Source organism: Hypanus sabinus, chromosome 13 (genome assembly GCF_030144855.1).
Source record: "Hypanus sabinus isolate sHypSab1 chromosome 13, sHypSab1.hap1, whole genome shotgun sequence".
Classification (NCBI taxonomy): Eukaryota; Metazoa; Chordata; class Chondrichthyes; order Myliobatiformes; family Dasyatidae; genus Hypanus; species Hypanus sabinus.
Genome location: NC_082718.1, coordinates 25,519,474 through 25,542,873, shown reverse-complemented (window position 1 = coordinate 25,542,873; position 23,400 = coordinate 25,519,474).

Below are 23,400 nucleotides of genomic sequence, written 5' to 3'. Positions count from 1 at the left end.
ATGTTCATGGGTTCATCGACCATTCAGAAATCTGCTGGTAATTTTTAGATAAGTCCTCTTGATTAGGTTATTAGGTTATTAAAGTAAGGTTATTAGTTACTGTGAGTGACTAGTGCCATTGCAACATGACATGCTAACAGTGATTGCGACCAGAAAATAATTGTTCTATAATAGTTTCACAAGTGCTTCTGAGGCCTGAACTCCCGTTGTCCTCTCCCCTCCTCTCACCTTCTTACTCTGACTTTTTTTTGATAGTAATGATAAAGGTAATGATAAAGGTCTTGGCCCAAAACATTGATTGTTTACTCTTTTCCATAGGGGCTGTCTGGCCTGCTGAGTTCCTCCAGCATTTTGTATGCGTCCCATTGTCCTCCCTCAGATACCTGCCCTTGCAGTTTTCTACCCCTCCCCGTACCTCCATCCCCTTTCCACTGCCTCAACAGCTCAGGAATTCAGGCCACTTGGTCCTGCCCTCACCTTTACATCTGCCCTCCCACTGGATTGGCTGGGTTGCTGGATTATCCATGAGGAGGATCCTGAGTGAGATATTTCTATCGACTGCATACCCAAAGCACAAATAACTCACTTGTCTTTTTTTTTGATGATTATATATGATTAAATTTCTTAATCCCAAAACAGCCTCAGCGGAAAGCAACAATTTGGGAAATAGTTTGAGGGTCATAAGAATTACCTTAATGGTGTACTGCAACAATCTCATTTACTCATCTTAAGACCATTGAACAAACCGGATACTTTGCTTTAAAATAAAGATTGAAAAACATTAGCAGCAATTAAATGGAAGGAGAATAATAGATGTGGAGATTCATTACTGGGCTGTACTACTTGTCTTGTTGAAATTTACATCTCCTAATAAAATTAACCATAAACCCTGCATATAACACTGGTTATTTATTACCGAGGCATAATTTCTGTTACCGTCTGCAGACCTTTGTGAAAAGGTTGAGCTGGTAAAAACACATGACATACATTTGATTTTTTTTCTCTCCCTCAAAATGCAGAAACACAAGCTATTAAAGGCAATCACGGGGGATGTGGCACCTTAAAAAAGAATTGCAAATCATGACCGTGGAGTGTCACTCAACAGAAATTGCCTTAAAAAATATAAAGCGCGTTGTTGTTCTCCTATGGCGGGTAGGGGGGAGGGGGAGGAGAATGGATAGAATTTCCAACGCGGTTTTGTCAACGAACTCATTATTCCCACTACAATTATTGGTAATTAGAGCAAACAATGCAATACAAATGATACTTAAAAATTCATTTTTTGATATATTTTTTAATATTGGCATCAGCTGGAGTGAAGCATTTTGAACACCGAATGAAGTAAATAACAAAACAAGACACAGATGGCAGTGTGCAAAATACATCACACCTCAAAACTCCCAGCGCTTGTTTAGATTCGTTCAGTTGATTCACAGACATTCTCACATACTGAAATCCTAGCTGCAGATACTAATTTAGACCTTTCAAACTGACATGGGTGAGGGTAGAAAGGTTAATTAACATAAAATCCCACATGAAGTGTTTTTTTTTCCATTCCATTAATCAACACCCACCTTCGCATCCCATTTTTAGTTGCAACTGATGTTTATCAGAACCAGTGGGGAGAAAAACAAAAAAAAACAAGCTGCCGGTTGCTTTCAGTGAGATGAAAATACAAGGAAGCAACCGGCATGCATTTAAATGCATTTGCTTTTTAAAATATGCTTTATTCCAATTCCACCCACCTCTCGCACAGCCAACTTGTGCACAGTATGAAGCCATGATCACAGACCTGCAATTTTGTTTGGGCACTCTGCAACCTCCAGACATCGCTATTGAACTCTCCAACTTTAAGTAACTCACTTTTCCTCTTTTTCCCTCTCTCAAAATTGGCCAATTAATTTTACTGAGAGATACAGCACGGTAACAGGACAGGACCTTCCGGCCCAATGAGTCCAGGCAACTCAATTACACCCATGTGGCCAATTAATCTACTAAACTGTACATCTTTGAAATGTAGGAGGAAACCCCACATGGTTATGCAGAGGACATACAGGCAGTGGCAGGAATTGAACTTGGGTTGCTGATGCTGTAATAGCATTACACTAATCACCATGGAATCATGCTTGGTATTATCTTGGCTCTTTTTTTTTGTTTTGTCTGACCTTTTGGACATCTCTTACCATTTGCAACATGTTACATAGAAACAAAAAAGAGCTGGGGTCAGGCAGCATCAATGGAGGGAAAACAGACAGTTGACATTTGTGGTTGAGACCCCTCAGTACGACTGGAGATAAAGAGGGGAGATAGCTATTATAAAAAGGTGGAGGAAAGAGAAGGAGGAAAAGCTGGTGGGTGGTAGGTCAATCCAGGTGAGGAAGCAGATAGTCAGGTGAGGGTGAGGTAGAGGGGGAATGACGGAAGGAGATAGAAGGTGAACAGACCTGATTTTCAGTACAATGGAGACACGGAAAGCTGGAGATGCTGGAATCTGGAGCAGAAATTAAATGCTGGAGGAATTCAGAGGGTCAGGCAGAATGGTGGAAAAAAAATTAATAGCTGACATTTTGGGTCAACACCTTCACCTGGATATCATCAGCCCATAATTTTGATCAACCATTTCCCTGCACAGACACTGCCTGAACGATTGACATCCCTCCAGCAGTTTGTTCTGATCTTAGGAATTCCTTAATAGCCATATTTACTCATCTCATCTTGTTCTGTGAGAAATATTATAAATACTCCAAAATATCAGAATTATGTCCAGCTCAGACATTATCTCTTCTATCTCACCCCTTTCAGCCTTTTGTGCATCCTAATCATTTAATTACACATTTTAAATTTTTCATTGCAACTGTGGGAAGTTCCCACCTACTTTAAAAGGGCAACAATTATACCAGTGTTCAAGAAGAGTAAGGTGAGCTGCCTTAACAATTATCACCCAGTAGCACACACATCTCTGGTGAGGAAGTGCTTTGAGAGGTTGGTTATGGCTAGAACCAACTCCTGCCTTAGCAAAGACTGCAATTTGCCTTTCGCCACAGTAGGTCTATGATGGATATGGTCACATTGCTTCTCCATGCAGCCTTGGATCACCTGGACAACACAAATACTTATGTCAGGATGCTGTTTATTGACCACAGCACAGTAGTTCATTTGATCCTACAGTTCATTCCTACAGTTCTGATTGAAAAGCTCCAGAACCTAGCCCTCTTTACCTTCCTCTGCAACTGGATCCTTGGCCTTCTAACCAAAAAATAACAATCTGTGCAGAATAAAAATAACATCTCCACCTCACTGACAATCAACACTGGCGCACCTCAGGGATGTGTGCTTAGCCCACAGTTCTACTCTGTCTATACCTATGACTGTGTGGTTAGGTACAGCTTAACTGCCATCTATAAATTTGCTGATGATGCAACCATCATTGGCAGAATCTCAGATGGTAATGAGAGTGCATACAGAAGTGAGATATGCCAGCTACTTGAGTGCTGCCGCAGCAACAACCTTGCACTCAGCATCAGTAAGACCAAAGAACTGATTGTGGACTTTGGAAAGGGTAAGATGAAGGAACACACACCAGTCCTCATTGAGGGATTAGAAGTGGAGAGAGCAAGCAATTTCAAGTTTTATGGTGTCAATATCTTTGAGGGCCTAACCTGGACCCAACATTTTGATGCAATTATAATGAGGGCAAGATAGCAGCTATATTTCATTAGGCGTTGGAAGAGATTTGATATGTCACCAAAAGCACTCACGAATTTCTGCAGATGTACTGTGGAGACCATTCTAACTGGCTACATCACTGTATGGTATGGAGTAGGGGGCTACTTCTCTGTAGTAAGCTGCAGAGAGTTGTAAAATTAGTCAGCTCCATCATGGGCACTATGCTCCATAATATCCAGGACATCTTCAAGGTGCTTTACGTCAAAAAGGTGGCATCCATCATTAAAGATCCCAACCACCCATGACATGGCCGCTTCACATTGCTACCACCAGGAAGGAGGTACAGAAGGCTGAAGGCACACCCTCAATTATTCAGGAAGAGCTTCATCCTCCTCCCTCCTTCCCTCCCGCCAACTGTTCTGAATGGACATTGAGCCCATGAACACTACTTCACTACTTTTCTATTTCTATTTTTTGCACTACTTATTTAACAATTTATATATATATATACATTGTAATTGACAATTCTTTTCTTACTGCTACAAAGTTAACAAATTTCACAACATGTGTTGGTGATATTAATCCTGGTTCTGAAAGCATGTACCACTAGGCTCAGGGATAGCTTGTCTCTTGCTGTCATAAGACTATTGAATTGTCATCTGGTATGATAGGATACACTTTCAACCTCACAATCTATCTTGTTCTGACCTTGAATCTTATTGTCGGCCTACACAGTACTTTTTCTGTCACTGTAACACTTTATTCTCATTTTGTTAATGTTTTCACTTGTACTACATCAGGGCACTGTTGTAAAGAAATCCTCTGCACCTACAATATGCAAAAACAAAGACAGTTTCAGATTTGAATTTTTGCTTCTTTCTCTTCAGCCGGAGCCCAAATTATTGATTGTTTCTGGCATTCTCTGTTTTTTTTTTGTAGTTTCAATTTCGGTCTCTCTTCCAAATCTTACTCTATTGAGTTGAAATTTTTAACTCTGGTTATCTCTCAAAAGATGCTGCCTGACCTGCTGAGAAATCCAGTAACTGGTTAATTAGTGTGACTCGTACTGAGATACGTTGAAGATCCCTTTGATTGCTTGCTATCCAGTCATATCACTCTTTACATCACTACAAGAATTCAGTACAGAATCAGATTCAGAATCAGGCTTAATATCACTGGCATATATCATGAACTTTGTTGTTCTAATTTAAAAAAATACTTACAAAACATAAGTGAAAGGAAAAGCAAATAAAATGCAGAATATCATGTTCGAGTTACAAAGAAAGTGCTGTGCAGGTAGAAAAATGAAGTGCAATAGACTGAGAGATCAAGAGTACACCTTTATGGTAGAACAGTGCATTCAAGAGTCTTATAACAGTGGGATAAAAGCTGTCCTTGCAACTGGTGGCATGTATTCTCAAGCTTTTGTATCCTCTGCCTGACTGAAGGGAATAGGAGAGAGAGTGACAGAGATGGAAGGCATCCTTGATTCTTTTGGCTGCTTTGAAATGTTGAACCAAGACTCCAGTTTCTGTTGCATTGCAAGCCACCAGTCCCTCAAAGTTGTCACGCAGGTTGATAGAGTTGTTAAGGGGGTATATGATGTGTTGACCTTCATTAGTTGGTGATTGAGTTCAAGAGCTGTGAGGCACTTTTGCCAGCTCTATAAAACCCTGGTTGGACCATACTTACAATATTGTGTCCAGCTCTGGTTACTTCATTATAGCAAGGATGTTGAGGCTTTAGGGAACTGCAGAAGAGATTTTACAGGATGATACCTGGATTGGAGACCATATCTTATGGCTAGTTTGAGCAAGCTGGAGCTTTTCTCTTTGGAGTAAAGGTGATGAGAGTAAATTTGATAGAGGTGTACCAGATGATCTATGAAGGCCAATATGCCAAAAGCTTTCTTTATAATCCTAGTGACCTGTGATGCCCCTTTCAATGAGTTATGGACCTCTATTCCCAAATCCCTTTGCTCTACTCACTCCTCAATGCCCTAACATTCACTGTGTAATACCTTGCACTTGTCTGCATTAAATTCCATTTGCTATATTTCAGCCTATTTTTCCAGCTGATGCAGATCCCTCTGCAAGACATGATAGCCTTCCTCATTCTCCGCTACACTCCCAATCTTGGTGTCATCCACAAATGAGCTCATCCAGTTAATCATTTTATCATCCAGAGCATTGATATAGATGACAAACAGCACCCAGCACCAATCCCTGTGGCACTCCACTAGTCTCAGGCCTCCAGTGAAAGGGGTAACCATCTACTACCTCTCTCTGGCTTCTCCCACAAAGCCAACATCACTCCAATTTACTATCTCATCCTGAATGCCAAGTGACTGATCCTTCTTGTCCAACCTCCCATGTGGGACCTTGTCAAAAAAATAGAGGGCACTGTAGGAGGGAAGGGTTGGATTGATCATAGAGTACATTAAGAGAGCAAAGAATATTGTGGCTGAAAGGTCTATACTGTGCTGTAGTGCTCTATGTTCTATGTTCAAAATATTGTAAGTACTATTAGCTCTCTCTCAAGATAGTGTAAATCTTCAGCTCCACCTTGCAGAGACTGACCTAATGGAAGATTGTTTTTTATCCTGAATTAATTTATTTTAATCCTCTGAATGATTGGGGCTGAAATTTGCCTTTTAACGCATTCTACCTTGCTCCTTCAAAATAAACCCACTTTAAAAAGTCTTCTGTTTCCCTGCCAGGACTAAGTAAAAAGAATTTTGGTAGGTGGTAACCTTTTCCTCACAGTGATTAATCTCCAAATGAAAAGACTGCCGATAATTTGGCGAAATTTGCAAGATTCATTCAGAGAAATAATGAGTCATTTTGAACAGCCGCAAGTGAAATGCTTGTACTGCCGTGGTGAGACTGGGGTTAAGCCGGTATATATTTAGAGTGGATACAAAGAGATTTCCTTTTCTGTGCTGTGTTTAATGTGGCTACTGAGTTACAACCAAATTCCCTTGTTCAAAGTCATGACTAGTTTAGACATAGTAAGTAGAGAGAAGCGATTCCTGCAAGCAGATGGTTTAAAAGAACTGGACGACACAGATTTAAACATTTTGGCAAATATTACAAGAGGAATGTGAGGGAAAATATGAATTGACTGTTGGGTTGGTAGAGTGAGACTTAATTCTCTTTGCTCGAACCCTACATTCAGTAAATCCCATAACTGATTTGTAGAATGTTTTATAACACCACACTTGCATTTGCTCTAATTTTGAGATCTTTGCCTGTTACTTCCTTGAGCTATTTGCTAATAGGAAGGAGTGTGGCATAAAATAATTTATAGAACTGCCAGGAGAAAGAGCAGGTGAATGATTTAAAGGTTAGCTTTATTTGCCACATGTTCATCAAGACATACAGTGAAGTGCATTGTTTTAAACTGAGGATGTACCTGCAGGTTTCGCCATGATTTTGGTGCCAACATTGCATGCCCATAACTTTTTAACCCTAACATTAACTGTACATCTTTGGTAAAAGGGAAGAAATCAGAGCACAGGGAGTGTAATTGTGTAGTCATGGGAAGATATGGAAGAACCTGCAAGCCTCCTTACAGAAGGTGGCATGAATTGAAAAGAATCAGTAATTGCTGTTGTTGTAAAGGGCTGTGCTAACTGCTATGTTGCTGCGTTGTGACGTGCAGTGAAACTGAATTTAACTGGAGGCCAACATAGTCCCTGATAGGCTGAATGGTCTCCTCTCCACCATAACAGCTTTATGACTCTATAAAATTAAATGTGTGTTGTATATTATCACATCTGAAATATAAGGGTGGCATGGCGTATAGGGTTGGCACGACGCTATTACTGTGCCAGCGAACTGGGTTCAAACCTGCTGCTGTCTGTTAGGAGTTCATATGTGTTTCCCTTAACCACTTGAGTTTCTGCTGGGAGCCCTGGTTTCCTTCCACATTCCAAAAATTTATGGGCTAGAATGAAAATTTGTTAAAATGGTGTAATTGGGCAGCGGTGTCTCATTTGTCCAGAAAGGCCTGCTACTATTGGAGAATAAAGTTGCAACGTTTGCTGTGTGGCCAGAACTATGTGACCAGCCTTGTGTTTGCTATTTACTATGTATCCAACTTATTAGCCAGAATGTAGTCTCTGTATTGTCTCTGTACTATTGAACACATCAATGCCTTGAGAATGTAGCTAACAGTGAAAGTAAGCATGTAGCAATAACGGTGGTAGACGGGATCGTGGAGTGGTGTGATGGTATGGGAATCAGTCAAAGTCGGGAAGGGGGAGGTGTGTTCCAAGAAGTAGACTAGAGAGGATCGTGCAATGGTGTGATTGTATGAAAACCAGTCAAGGCACTACAACAAGTATATGCTAATGTAACTGAGATAAGGAAGTACTATAAAGAATACCATGTACTAGGCTCGGCGGACAATTAGTGACACGCTAATTAATTGTCTCAGCTTTTGTTTGCAAATAAAGGCTTAAACTTCTCGAAGAATCTTCTGCGTCTCCTGGTTATTTCAAGAAACCACGACAAAAATTGGCGACCGCGGCAGGACCGGAAAGAGACCCGCAGAAAGGAAACGGCAGATTGGGGACGCTTCCCAGTCATCTAGGGACCGCCACAGGGCTAACAGAATTAAGGGTGCACCCAAACAAAAGGTAAGCGCTTTTTGCGACAATTTGGACTAAGAATTCTGTTGGATTTGGGGAGGTCTCGGAGACTCAGAAGTGTGGAACCACTGCCAAAGGGTCTCTCCGGTCCAAAGAATCTGGCAGAATTGGGGGTTAACAGGAGGCTCAGAGGATTGATCGAGAACACCGCAGTGGGGGTAAGTACGAATAAGTTAATAAGGAGTCAAGTGAAGAAAAATTCCACGTGGTGTTGGTAAGCCCCTGGGGATACCGCTTCAAATGAAATGAAGGTCTGAACAGGCAGGGAAAGGAAAAGTAGAAAAATCCTCGTGGATACCGCCTTAAGAGATAAGGGCCTGAATAGATGAGGTGCAAAGAGAAAGTTCTGTGGATACCGGTCTAAGTAGAGGTCTGCACTGGCAGAATGGAATAGGAAACAAGGACAGTCCAATATGTAGTTTAAAGCACTGGTAGATAGATGATAGACTCCGCATAGAATTAGAGTAAATAGTATTATCCTGTAAATGAACTGTGAATCTCTGAAATACCTTAAAAAGAGTGAACAACATGACAGATAAGGGAATGGCAGTAAAGATTCTGAGCAAAAAAATCCCGGTAAGTAAAAGTGAGATCACAAAAACTTTCGAAAAAAAATGGGAGAAAAGATCCAAGAACCTGGTCACAAAATGGCCAAGAGAAGGAACGTTTGATGTAAGCTTGTGCGAAGAAATTGAGATACTATTTAAAAATTACAAACCAAAAGATAAATCTAAGAAAAGAGAGCAAAAAAGAGAACGAGAAATAGAAGTGGTAAAACTTTTCAGAACGGAGAGAAAGAAGCTGAGGAGGACTGGTAGAATATTAATTACAAGCAAGGAAGACACTAAGGTGCTGGAAAGAGAGAGAGAGAGAGAGAGAGAGAGAGAGAGAGAGAGAGAGAGAGAGAGAGAGAGGGGGGGAGAGAGAGAGAGAGAGAGAGAGAGAGAGAGAGAGAGAGAGAGAGAGAGGGGGAGAGAGAGAGAGAGAGAGAGAGAGAGAAAGAGAGAGAGAGAGAGAGAGAGGGAGAGAGAGAGAGGGAGAGAGAGGGGGAGAGAGAGGGGGAGAGAGAGAGAGAGAGAGAGAGAGAGAGAGAGAGAGAGAGAGAGAGAGAGAGAGAGAGAGAAACTGGCTTCAGCTCCATACCCAGATGTGAAAGAAGCAGAAAGACCCCCTCCCTATTATGAGGAAGGAACCCCTAAGCAGTGCCCCCTGCTGACGGGGACAGTAAACATGCAGGGAGAAGTTAATGAGAGGGAATTGCCAGAGGAAATGTGAAAAGTACTCCAGGGGCCGACCAAGTATTGAATCAGGACAGAAAGGAAGGACTCCACAGGGAGACCGAGGGAAGAAGAGGACCCTGGAGAAATTTGTGTGCGAGGCAGTAAAGACATACCCAGAGGTGGATGGGGAGTCAGGCGAGGAGGAGAGCCAGGGCAAGTGGGAAGAAGGAGGAAGAATGATGTCATTGTTATTAAAAGGATTAGGACAAGTGCAGTATATCCCTTGGGGATCCCAGGACCTAGAAGGGCTGAAAAACACTCTGTCCAGTCTACATGAATGAGCAGGGAAATGGATTAGAGCCTTTGAAGAAGAAACAGTGGGACGATTATTGGCTATGGGAGATTTAAAGGCACTATTGATAAGGTTGATGGGAACCTCCAAATTTAACAAACTAATGGAAATGGCTGGCATAGTAAACGTGAACGACCCAAGAACTGATGGAGACGGGTTTGACAGAGTGAGGCAGAGGGTATGGCAGGCCCTCAGGAAGCTTTATCCACCCAAAGTGGACCCCAAAGCCTTAAAGGGGGATCCACTGGGAGACACTGAAAACCCAGCAGCCTACGTAGAAAACCAGCTGACAAGGTGGAGACTGGAGACTGAGCAAGAGGTGGAAAATAGCTTATTTATCACCACACTGTTCCGACATAGCATTTTGGATGCAATGCCTCCGCAAATAAAATCCAAACTGGAGTAAGTGGTTGGGCTAACGTCAAAGACCCCACAAGAATTCAGAGATCACATAGTCCATGCGGTTGAGAAATACCGGAAAGACAAACGAAGGTTGGCTGAGCAGCAGGAAGAGGTGCAAAGAAAGTTAATACAAATGCAGCTCGAAGAACTCAAAAAGAAGGAAAAAGAGAAAATCAAAAAGATGCTGCCAGCAACCACTGGTCCGAGTACAGCCATCGAACTACATGAAGCACCGTTATATGGAGGAACCGATCATACTGTAAGACAAGGGCCGGAAAACCCCATGCCAATAATCAACTTCTTTGGAGGAGCATTCCCACAAATGCCCTATCAGGAACAGACCAAATTCAAACAGCCCAGACAGGACTGGAAGTCCCAAGGAGGAGGACAGAGGAGCTATGGGCAGAGGGGACCAGTGAGGAGACAGGGGGAAAGAGAGATAGAGAGATTGTGCTGGGGATGTAATCAGCCAGGTCACATGAGAAGAGATTGTCCGTTTACACCATGGCCTGACACACACCAGCAGGAACCAATAAGAAGGGAACTAAAGTTTAGCCAAGGACCAGCCCCATAGGCCCAAGCGGACCTGTGAACCCCTATGTGAGGTATTAGGGGTAACCCGAGAACTCGAGTGGGAAGGGACATTACCCAATGATAAAAAGGGAGGCAGACGAGGAACCCATTGTTCAGGTTATGTTAGAAGGCCAACTGACACCAATGATGATAGATACTGGAGCCACATACACTTGTGTACAGTCACAGTATGCCCTTCACCTTCCCATGTCAGGAAAGTTTATTAAGACGGTAGGGTTCTCGGGGGAAAACACAGTTGACACAGTGCATGGCTCCAGTGCAGTTGAGAATGGGAAATAAAGGAATTGTTTTGCCAGTGCTAGTATCTAAAGGAACTCCGATTAATTTGTTAGGCAGAGATACCTTATTGAAACTGGAATTAAAAGTAGAATGCACCAGAAATGGGCTGAATGTGGAAAGAGCAGGGGCTCAATTGATAGTGCGAGAAGACAAGAAGGCTAATGTCTTTTGGATAGGAGACATCGCAGATCAGATTCAGGAAACCTGGGAAAAATGGAAAAAGGGCATGCAGGCTATATTACCCAGGGCTGTAATGCCCAAATCTGAGCTACATTGTACAGTGATTTTTGATGAGACTCAGAACAGGGAGTTAGAGGAGAGATGGCACCTGGAGGCATGTACCCAACAGCACCTGGAAGGGGAGGCTGCGATAATTGGAAAGCAAGGGGCAGCTTTACAAGTTAAGTGGAACACATTTTAGAAAAATGGTACAGGATACCGGAGGCTGCGCCCCATGTAACATTGTTGGTAAACATGGGATATCAGTCTAAAGACTTAGGACCCTTAGTTAAGAGTGCTGAAACTGTAACAGTGTGGAGGAAAATCATGCCGGAGCTGTGGATATCAGAAGACAACAATTGCATTAAAATAATGGTAAGTGTAGATATGGTAGGGACAATGAAAGAGGTTGAAATAACTCCCCAACCACACTTGCCATTGTGGAAAAGGAGAAAATATGAACCCGACTCGACGATTTGGATAGATAGTATAGGTCAGCCGAGAGGAATACCTAACGAATTTAAGGTGAGGAATGAGATTGCTGCAGGCTTCAAAGTATTTCTACCCTTGATGGGAACTATTAAGAATGTTGAATGGATAAATTATATATATATATTACAATCAGCAGAGATTCATCAACTACACTGATGATGCACTGGAGGCCTTGGGACAACAGTTAGATGCAACTAGCAAAATGGCGTGGCAGAATAGACAAGCATTGGACTGGCTGTTGGCAGAAAAAGGAGGAGTTTGTGTGATGTTTGGAGAGCAGTGCTGTACTTTTAAACCAAATAACAGTAGCCCAGAAGGATCGTTTACTAAGTCAATGTATAAGTTGAAAAGTCTCAGAAAGGAAGTTAAACAGAATGCAGGGTTCGGACATCAGATATTTGACTGGTTAGAAAGTAGACTCGGAGGATGGGGAGCATGGGTGACTAAGATGGCAATTACTGTCAGTATTGTATTGCTGAACTGTGCTCTTATTCTGTGCTGTTTTCTTCCTTGTCTCAAGTCTCTTGTAGTGCGTGCTGCAACCAAACAATTTCCGATGCTCGTGGCAATTACTGAAGCAAGCTTAGTGGAGAAAGAAGCACCGAAAATGTATCGTTACAGTCTACAACACCTGCAGGATGAACAAGAGCAAAACGACAGTGTGGGAGTAGATTGTAAGGGCTTCTGAGTTTTTTTCCCTGTCTTAGGTACAAAGGGACAGGTTTTTGACTCAGCGGCCCAGGGTAACAGGGAGAGAATACTTTGAGGTCTTGGCGCAGAAAATTATAGTTTAACCAAAGATTTGGGAATAAGTGCTGGACTTTATTGGAGTTTTTGTGCACAGACTTCTTAGTCTTCTTTCTCTGTGTGAGACCCTATGGGTCTCAAAGGGAGAATTATATTGGAGAATAAAGTTGCACCGTTTGCTGTGTGGCCAGAACTATGTGACCAGCCTTGTGTTTGCTATTTACTATGTATCCAACTTATTAGCCAGAATGTAGTCTCTGTATTGTCTCTGTACTATTGAACACATCAATGCCTTGAGAATGTAGCTAACAGTGAAAGTAAGCATGTAGCAATAACGGTGGTAGACGGGATCGTGGAGTGGTGTGATGGTATGGGAACCAGTCAAAGTCGGGAAGGGGGACGCGTGTTCCAAGAAGTAGACTAGACAGGATTGTGCGATGGTGTGATGCTATGAAAACCAGTCAAGGCACTACAACAAGTATATGCTAATATAACTGAGATAAGAAAGTACTATAAAGAATACCATGTACTAGGCTCGGCGGACAATTAGTGACATTGTAGCGGTGTGCTACACGCAGTGCTGAAATAACGACACTGAGTCGGTGAACTGCAGTTACAAAAAGATTTTATTCGAACTTCGCGGCCTCGCTTTAAAGCCTCCCTGATCCCACCCTCCCCGGGCGCGGATGCTGTAGGGGGCACGTATGCACAGTCCTGTCCCATGCGCGGATGCTGTAGGGGGCACCTAGTCACAGTCCCGCGCGGGCTTTTCCCCTTGCTGGTGAAGCAGACTTGGCGCCCTTTTCGGACTGGCCCTTTATGCCGGTGCGCTGGCTATTTGTGAGCCGTTTCGAGTGCGCCAGGAAGTGGGTCGCCACATAACCCCCCCCTCCCCCCCCAGAACCGGCAATACACTGCACAATGTCCACAGTCTGGGCCGGACCCTGTTTGGGAGGTCGGCCTCTGTGCGGCGGTGCCAGAAACTCGACCGGTTGCGCCACATCCACATGGGCCAGTTTGAGTCGGTCCACCGTGAAAACCTCCTCTCTCCCCGCAACGTCCAGCACGAACGTGGACCGGTTGTTCCTGAGCACCATAAACGGCCCCTCGTAGGGCCGTTGCAGCGGTGGCCGATGCCCGCCCCTTCGTACAAACACAAACTTACAGTTCTGCAGGTCTTTGGGTACGCAGGTCGGGTTCTGCCCATGCTGCGAAGTGGGTATGGGGGCCAGGTCACCGAGCCTCTTGCGTAGTCTGCCCAGGACTGCTGTGGGTTCTTCCTCGTGCCCCCTTGGGGTTGGTATGAACTCTCCTGGGACGATCAGGGGTGCGCTGTACACCAACTCGGCTGACGAGGCGTGCAGGTCATCTTTGGGTGCCGTGCGGATTCTGAGCAGGACCCAGGGAAGCTCGTCCACCCAGTTAGCTCCTCTCAGGCGGGCCATGAGAGCTGACTTCAGGTGACGGTGGAAACGCTCCACTAGTCCGTTCGACTCTGGGCAGTAGGCAGTTGTGTGGTGCAGCTGTGTCCCCAAAAGGGTGGCCATAGCTGACCACAGGCTGGAGGTGAACTGGGCGCCTCTGTTGGAGGTAATGTGGGCCAGTACACCAAAGCGGGATACCCAGGTGGCGATCAGTGCCTGGGCGCAAGATTCGGAGGTGGTGTCGGTGAGCGGGATCGCCTCTGGCCATCTTGTGAACCGGTCCACGATAGTCAGGAGGTGCTGTGCACCACGCGACACTGGCAGGGGGCCCACAATATCCACATGAATGTGGTCGAAACGCCGGTGGGTGGAGTGGAACTGCTGCGGCAGAGCTTTCGTGTGCCACTGCACCTTGGCCGTCTGGCAGTGCATGCATGTTCTGGCCCATTCACTGACCTGCTTGTGGAGACTGTGCCAAACGAACCTGCTGGAGACCATCCGGACGGTTGTCCTGATGGAGGGGTGCACTAAGTTATGAACGGAGTTGAAAATGCGCCACCGCCGCCAGGCTGCCGGGACGACGGGACGGGGTTGGCCGGTGGTGACGTCACAGAGTAGGGTCCTCTCACCTGGGCCCACGGGGAGGTCCTGGAGCTGCAAACCGGAGACTGCGGTACTGTAACTAGGGATCTCCTCGTCTGCCTGCTGCGCCTCTGCCAGCGCCTCAAAGTCTACCCCTTGGGAAAGGACATGAATGTTAGGGCGAGAGCGTGCGTCCACCACAACATTGTCCTTACCCGGGACATGCCGGACATCCGTCGTGTATTCAGAGATGTAAGACAGATGGCGCTGCTGGCGGGATGACCAGGGATCGGACACCTTCGTGAACGCAAAGGTAAGCAGCTTGCGGTCCGTGAACGCGGTGAAGGGCCGACCTTCTAAGAAGTATCTGAAATGCCGGATTGCCAGGTAGAGCGCCAACAGTTCCCGGTCGAAAGCACTGTATTTGAGCTCCGGTGGTTGTAGGTGTTTGCTGAAAAACGCCAGGGGTTGCCAGCGACCCTCGATGAGTTGCTCCAGTACCCCACCGACTGCCGTGTTAGATGCGTCCACTGTGAGGGCGGTAGGGACGTCCATTCTGGGGTGCACTAGCATTGCGGTGTTTGCCAAGGCTTCTTTTGTTTTAATGAAAGTGGCGGCGGACTCCTCATCCCAAGTAATGTCCTTGCCCGGACCCGACATCAGGGCGAACAGGGGGCGCATGATCCGGGCAGCTGAAGGGAGGAAGCGGCGGTAGAAATTTACCATATCCATGAATTCCTGAAGGCCTTTGATTGTGGTGGGTCAGGGGAAATGGCGGACTGTGTCTACCTTAGCGGGCAGAGGGGTTGCCCCGTCTGTAGTGATCCTGTGGCCCAGGAAGTCGATGGTGTCGAGCCCGAACTGACATTTGGCCGGGTTGATTGTCAGGCTGTATTCACTCAGTCGGGTGTAGAGTTGACAGAGGTGGGACAGATGCTCCTGACGACTGCTGCTGGCTATGAGGATGTCGTCCAAATAGATGAAAGCGAAGTCCAGGTCGTGTCCCACCGCGTCCATTAACCGCTGAAATGTCTGTGTGGCATTCTTCAGGCCAAATGGCATGCGGACAAACTCGAAAAGGCCGAACGGGGAGATGAGTGCTGTTTTGGGGACATTGTCCGGATGCATCAGGATTTGATGGTGTCCCCGGATGAGGTCTACCTTGGAGAAGATCCGTGCACCGTGCAGGTTTGCTGCAAAGTCCTGAATATGCGGCACAGGGTAGCGGTCTGGTGTTGTACCCTCGTTCAGCCTGCGGTAGTCGCCGCATAGTCTCCAGCCCCCTGTCGCTTTGGGCACCATGTGCAGGGGGGAGGCCCAAGGGCTGTCGGACCGCCGTATGATCCCCAATTCCTCCATCCTCTTGAACTCCTCCTTCACCAGTTGGAGCATGTCCGGGGGAAGCCGCCGAGCGCGGGCATGGAGGGGTGGTCCCTGGGTCGGGATGTGGTGCTGTACGTCATGTCTGGGCATGGCTGCCGTGAACTGCAGTGCCAGAACCGATGGGAAATCCGCCAGGACCCTGGTGAAGTCGTTGTCGGACAGCGTGATGGAGTCGAGGTGAGGGGCTGGCAACCGGGCTGCACCCAGGGAGAACGTCTGAAAGGTCTCGGCGTGGACCAGTCTCTGCCTCAGCAGGTCGACCAGCAGGCTGTGAGCCCGCAAAAAATCCGCACCCAGAAGTGGTTGGGCTACGGTGGCCAGTGTGAAGTCTCACGTGAACCGGCTGGAGCTGAACTGTAGCTGCACCGTACGGGTGCCGTAAGTACTTACTGTGCTGCCGTTCGTGGCCCGCAGGGTGGGACCCGGTGACTTGTTACGGGTGTCGTAACTCGTCGGAGGTAAGACGCTGATCTCGGCACCGGTGTCGACCAAAAAACGGTGTCCTGACTGTTTGTCCCACACATACTGGAGGCTATCCCAATGGCCAGCCGCCGTAGCCATCAGCGGCAGCTGGCCCTGGCGTTTCCCAGGAATTTGGAGGGTGGGCGACAGCGGCGGGCTGCTGCGCCCCACCGCTGGCGGTAGAAGCACCATTGTTTGTTGGTCTCCTCACCCCTCCTGTTGGGGTTAGTGGGCTCTGCTGCCGGGCCTGGTCTAGTTTGCTGCTGGGAGCGACAGCCGCCCCACCCTCCTTCTTGGCGTTCCACAGCAAGTCCGCCCGGGCTGCCACCTTCCGGGGGTCGCTGAAATCCGCGTCGGACAGCAGCAGGCATATGTCCTCGGGCAGCTGCTCCAGGAATGCCTGCTCAAACATGAGGCAGGGTTTGTGTCTGCCGGCCAGAGACAACATCTCATTCATTAAAGCCGATGGAGGTCTGTCTCCCAAACCATCCAGGTGCAATAAGCGGGCAGCCCGCTCGCGCCGTGAGAGTCCGAAAGTCCTGAGGAGCAGGGCTTTGAATTCCGTGTATTTGCCGTCCTCCGGGGGAGACTGTACGAACTCCATGACCTGGGCCGCTGTGTCCTGGTCGAGGGAGCTCACCACGTAGTAGTAACGTGTGTCCTCCGAGGTTATCTGCCAAACGTGGAATTGGGCTTCGGTTTGCTGGAACCATAGGTGAGGTCGCATCGTCCAGAAGCTAGGCAGTTTCAACGAAACCGCATGAACAGATGCAGCATCGGTCATCTTTGGCCCAAATATCGCTTGGGCCGTCGGGGTCACCAATTGTAGCGGTGTGCTACACGCAGCACTGAAATAACGACACCGAGTCGGTGAACTGCAGTTACAAAAAGATTTTATTTGAAAATCACGACCTTGCTTTAAAGCCTTCCTGATCCTGCCCTCCCCGAGCGCGGATACTGTAGCGGGCAGGTATCCACATTCCTATCCCGCACGCGGATGCTGTAGGGGGCACGTATTCACAGTCCTGTCCCCCACATGGATGCTGTAGGGGGCACGTATTCACAGTCCCACGCGGGCTTTTCCCCTTGCTGGTGAAGCAGACTTGGCGCCCTTTTGGGACTGGCCTTTATGCCGATGCGCTGGCTGTTGGTGAGCCGGTTCGAGTGCACTAGGAAGTGGGTCGCCACAACATGCTCATTAATTGTCTCAGCTTTTGTTTGCAAATAAAGTCTTAAACTTCTTGAAGAATCTTCTGCGTCTCCTGGTTAGTTCAAGAAACCACGATGCTACCATGCTGTATCTCTAAATAAACTAACTGAATAAATAAGGAAATCAAATTCTATCTGTATCATAATCTAGATAGATCATAGTCTAGTTTTAGAGCCTGAAGGTCAATTGAAAGTCTGAAAGTTGACACCTGATGTTGGAGGCCTTCAAACTGGAGGCCCAGAGGCCTATCCTGGAGTAGGAGGACTCTCCGTATGCGTTGGAGGGTGGGAGGGAGGGAAGGAAGGGGCTTGCTTTGCTGTTGTTGTTTTGTTGTTTGTTGTGTTTTGTGTTGTTCCGTCGAGCATTGTCGGCCTGCCATGTTTGCGTTGGAAAGCGTGGCAACACTTGCGGGCTGCCCCCAGCACGACATAATTGATGATTGTTAAGATTGTTGCGATGATGGTTCAGACAAAAGAATGTATTTCACAGTACTGTATGGTTCCACGCACACGTGATGAACAAATCTGCATTTGCGACTAATCTAAAACCAATAAAGAATTACAGAAGCAATGTTGCGTTTTAAGAAAAACGGTAATCAATTTGAGCACTGCAAACTCAAATATACTGCAAGAGATGCATAACAAAGTGTTTAGTTTGAGCTGTTGCTGCTGGAATCATACTGTTGATGACAGATGTAACCCCTGTGTTTATCAACTGCAGCTAATGCTTCCAAGTGAGATGGTTGGAGATAAACAGGAAGGCCAGTTTAGTGTGCAGCCAAGCTAAGCAATGAACATAATCACCAGCTAATTTCTTTCTGATGATATTGGTTCATGAAGGAAGGCAAGCATTGAAATTAATCTTGGCTGAATATATTACCACCGATGGGAACACTATCTCCTGTAAAATACAAGGCTTGCCTTTCAGACAGTAAACTGGCCCAGAAACTGGGAAACAAGAAGCATTTGTTTTCTTCAGTGAATAAAACAGATTGTGGCTTTATGTTTGTCTCATGAAATCATGGCATAGAAGTCTTTTGTCTCAGTGAACCAGAACTGACTCTTGTCCCTGAACTTTAGTCTTTGTAGGACTGTATGTCATTAGTAGTGTAGCCGTTCACTAAACAGTATTACCCCTCTAAACCAATTTTAGTTATACCACGCTTCTCAACGGCACAGTAGAGTAAAAAATGATGAGACGAGCTACAGAGAGGAGGTGAAAGAGCTTGAGTCCTGGTGTCAGGCAAGTAACATCTTCCTCAATGTCAACAAGACAAAGGAGATTGTTATCAACTTGAAGAGAATTTGCACCACTCAAACCTCTCCTTACATTAACAGCACAACAGTGGAAGCTGTGAGTAGTTTCAGACTCCTGGGAGTGAACATTAAGCACAACCTCTCCAGGTCCCAGAACATATTCTACACAATCAGGAAGACTCACCAACATCTCCACTTTCTGAGGAGGTTGAAGAGAGCTGGACTATCGATATATGCAGTCACATTGTACGTGCAGTAGAGAGCATCCTAACAGATCACTGCCTAGCATGGAAACTCCATTGCAGCAGACAGGAAGGCTCCACAAGGGGCAGTCAAAACTGCCCAACACATTACTGCACCAACCAACCTGCTATCAAGAACATATATATGCAGAAAGGTGCCAGAAAAAGGTCAGGAACATCATGAAGGATCCTACCCACCCTTTTCATGGACTGCTTGTCCCACTCCTATCAGGGAGTAGGACTACATAGCCTCCATAGCAGATCCAGCAGACTCAAAATCTGTTACTTTACCCAAGCAGTGAGGCAGATCAACACCTCCACACACTAACCCACCCCTCCACAACCCAACCACCACTGCTTTATCATTTCTTTTCAGTCACCTTGTGTACAGACGCTTTTGTGCCTAACATCACTTTAATCAATCAATGTATATAAACTATCTTATGTATTTATGTTTATTGTGTTCTTTTAATTATTATTGTACTATTTTTTGTGCTGCATTAGATCCGGAGTAACAATAATTTCATTTGCCTTTACACTTGTTTGCTGGAAGTGACATTAAAAAATCTTGAAACTTGAATTGGGCAGTGAGTGTTCTTTGGGACAAAAGGGCCTGTTACCATGCTGTATCCTGAAATACCCATCTTTTTTGAACTGTGTCAGATCCAGAGTAACAACTGTTTTATTCTCCTTTCACTTGCAAACTGGAAATGACATTAAATTCCTGATTGATTAAAAAAAATAATGCATGGACTGGCAGATCTTGATTGTAAATGTAAGTTGAGGTTAATCTCACTGTTTTTAATTGATTTATGTTATTTATCTCTGTTTTTTAATCTTTTTTAAAACTAGGGGTGATGTGAATTTGAGGAAATTGTATCAGATTGATTGTGGCCATTTGATGGCATGGTGAATTGACTGGGGTTCCTCCATGCAGAGAGCACTCTCTTCTGGTGCAGGTTTTTGGGTGTATAAACTTTCATTTCAGCAAGCACAGTTTGTCACTCCTGCACTGGAAGTTGCCCAGTCTGTGCCGTTACTAACTTGACTCAGTAAAAATGTTTAAACATTCTACTCTGTTATCGGTCTTGCAATACGTAACAGAGAGGAATATTATTTCACATTATTTTCTCATTAGATTAAGTGCACTTGGGAGCACCTGGGTAAAACTGCTGACTGGCATGATTTCAGCGTCAATCATAGAGTCATTGGCTGGCTGGCGGCGTAGTGGCATCAGCGTCGGACATCGGAGCGAAGGCTCCCAAGTTCGAATCCAGCCGGCTCCTTTGCATGCCTTCCATCTGTGCTGGGTTGAGCGTTGAGCTAGCAACTCGGCCTCGTGAAAAAAGAAAGTCATCACGACGGTGTCCTGATGACTCCACTTGGAGTTAAAGGTTTTCTTCTTCTTCTTCATAGAGCACTATAGCACAGAATTAGTCCCTTTGACGTATCTAGTCTGTGCCCAATTGTTATTCTGCCTAGTCCCATCAACCTGCACCTGGACCATAGCCCTCCATACCTCTCCTATTCATGTGACTTTCCAAACTTCTCATACTGAACCGGCATCCGTCGCTTCCACTGGCAGCTTGTTCCGTGCTCGCACCATTCTCCGAGTGAATCCTCAGGTTCCCCTCAAGTACTTCACCAAATATCACGAGTGAAGTGTCAGCATCTTCTGAACAGAAATATATTCCTGTGAGAGTGTGCAGTGATGGGGATGAGGAGGAGACCACCAGACTGGAATAAATTAGCAACCAATAGTTCACCATATGGAAGCAATGATTCAGATCATTATAATAATAACTTTTTTATGGAGCACTTTTCATACAGATGATGTAGTTCAAAGAGTTTTTCAATTGGATCAAAGGACAGACCGGGAAATAAAATGAAAAATAAAAATAAACATGAAAATAAAAGGCAAAAAGATAAGAGTTAAAAACAAGGTTAAATAAATAGGTTTTGAGGTTGTGTTTAAAAGTGTCAACTGAGGCTGCATCCCTTATAGTCTTAGGTATTGAATTCCACATTTTAGGGGGACATTTTATGTACAGAAACAACTTCAATAACTCTTGTTGATGGTCTCTGAGCCTGAGCTGAGTCCACTGGAGGCTTGAAGCCAAAGACAGGTTAAAGAACTGTGGGGTTAAAGTGGGTGGAAGGAAGGAAAATGGCTTGATTTGCTTTTGCTTTCTGTTTTGTTGTGCTCTGTGTTGTTCTGCTGAGCAACCTAGACAGCTATGTTGGTGCTAGAGTTTATGCTGATACTTGTGGGTTGTCCATAAGACCATAGACCATAAGGCAAAGGAGCAGAAGTTGGCTATTCGGCCCATCAAGTCTTCTACGCCATTTCATCATGAGCTGATCCAATCTCCCCTTTAGTCCCATTCCCCCACCTTCTCACCATAACCTTTGATGCCCTGACTACTCAGATACCTATCAATCTCTGCCTTAAATACACCCAATGACTTGGCCTCCACTGCCGCCCGTGACAACAAATTCCATAGATTCACCACCCTCTGGTTAAAATTTTTTTCACATCTCTGTTCTGAATGGGCGCCCTGCAATCCTCAAATCATGTCCTCTCATACTACACTCCCCCACCATGGGAAACAACTTTGCCACATCCACTCTGTCCATGCCTTTCAACATTCGAAATGTTTCTATGAGGTCCCCCCTCATTCTTCTAAACTCCAAGGAGTACAGTCCAAGAGCGGTTGAACGTTCCTCATATGTTAACCCTCTCATTCCCAGAATCATTCCAGTGAATCCTCTCTGAACCCTCTCCAATGTCAGCACATCCTTTCTTAAATAAGGAGCCCAAAACTGCTCACAGTATCCTCGGCACACCTTTGGATGATTTAGTTGTTAACACAAACGACATACAGAATTTCTCTACATGTTTTGATGTAAATGTGATAAGTAAAGTTGAATGTTGAATCGTGAAGTGTCAGATCCCAACAACTTTCTGGGTTAAAGCAAAACTTTTTTTTTGCCAATGATCCTAAACCTTTAATGAGCCACTCATCAAATGGAATAATTTTGCTTCCTATCACCATCTCTAATTGTCTTGCTGATCTTGATTTAGTCATATGTTAATTACTCCTAGACTTTTAACCACTTCTATTTTATTCTCTGTCCATGCAGAAAGATAAGATTGAAGTGGCAGGTAGATGCATCCATATTTTCTCTCAATTTCTTACACTTTTTACAGAAATTCAAAAAGGTAATGTGAAAGGCACACACTCAATGCTTTGCGAAGCAAGGAAATGAATTGACATGTGGTCAAGAGAGGCAAAGCAAGATAACTGGGAATGTTTCCTCCATCAGGTTATTTAGATACAGTGATTTCCTCCCTCAACCTAGAATCAACATAAAAAGCAGATCAGCCTGTTGTTTTTCAAGAGGCTGTTGTAGGGTTGAGCTGTGTTCAAAATGATGAGGTAACTGATTATGTTTGAAATACATGAGATGTGCACTTAGTTGATAATAGAAATGCAAATCCATCTGTTTCAACTGAATCTTGGCCATTACATTGCCTATGAATCACAACAACACAGCCACGAGCTACCTTGCTAAATATATATGCAGTAAGATTTTAATTAATATCTTGACATGTGCAATTGTACAAGAATTATAATTTTTATATCAAAAACAGAGACCATTTAACCTTCAAACACGCAAGAGATTTTGCAGTCACACACACACACACACACACACACACACACACACACACACACACACACACACACACACACACACACACACACACACACACACACACACACACACACACACAATGCTGGAGGAACTTAGCAGGTCAGCCAGTATCTAGGAAAAGGAATAAACAGTCAGGACTTCAGCCCTTCAAGTTCTTACTATATCTTGGGAGAGTGATTTCATCAGTCCAATACATTCTCTCTGCTAATTTAACAAAGCGCTGAAGCACATTTAAACAAAAAACAGGTTAAGAGACCCAAGAAACTTTACTTATGTAATGAAAGTCACCAATATACAAGAGTAAAGTTGCCTTACTACAATTGTATGGTCTTGGAGAGACCATACTTGGAATATTATGTCACTTTATCTTGAAAAATGTGTGCTTTCCATTGATGATTCACCAGAAGCTGTTCCTAGTTAGAAAAGTCCATTTTCTAAGAAAAGACTAAATAGGCTAGATATCTGTTTTACGAAGTTTAGGAGTATAAGAGGGAAACTT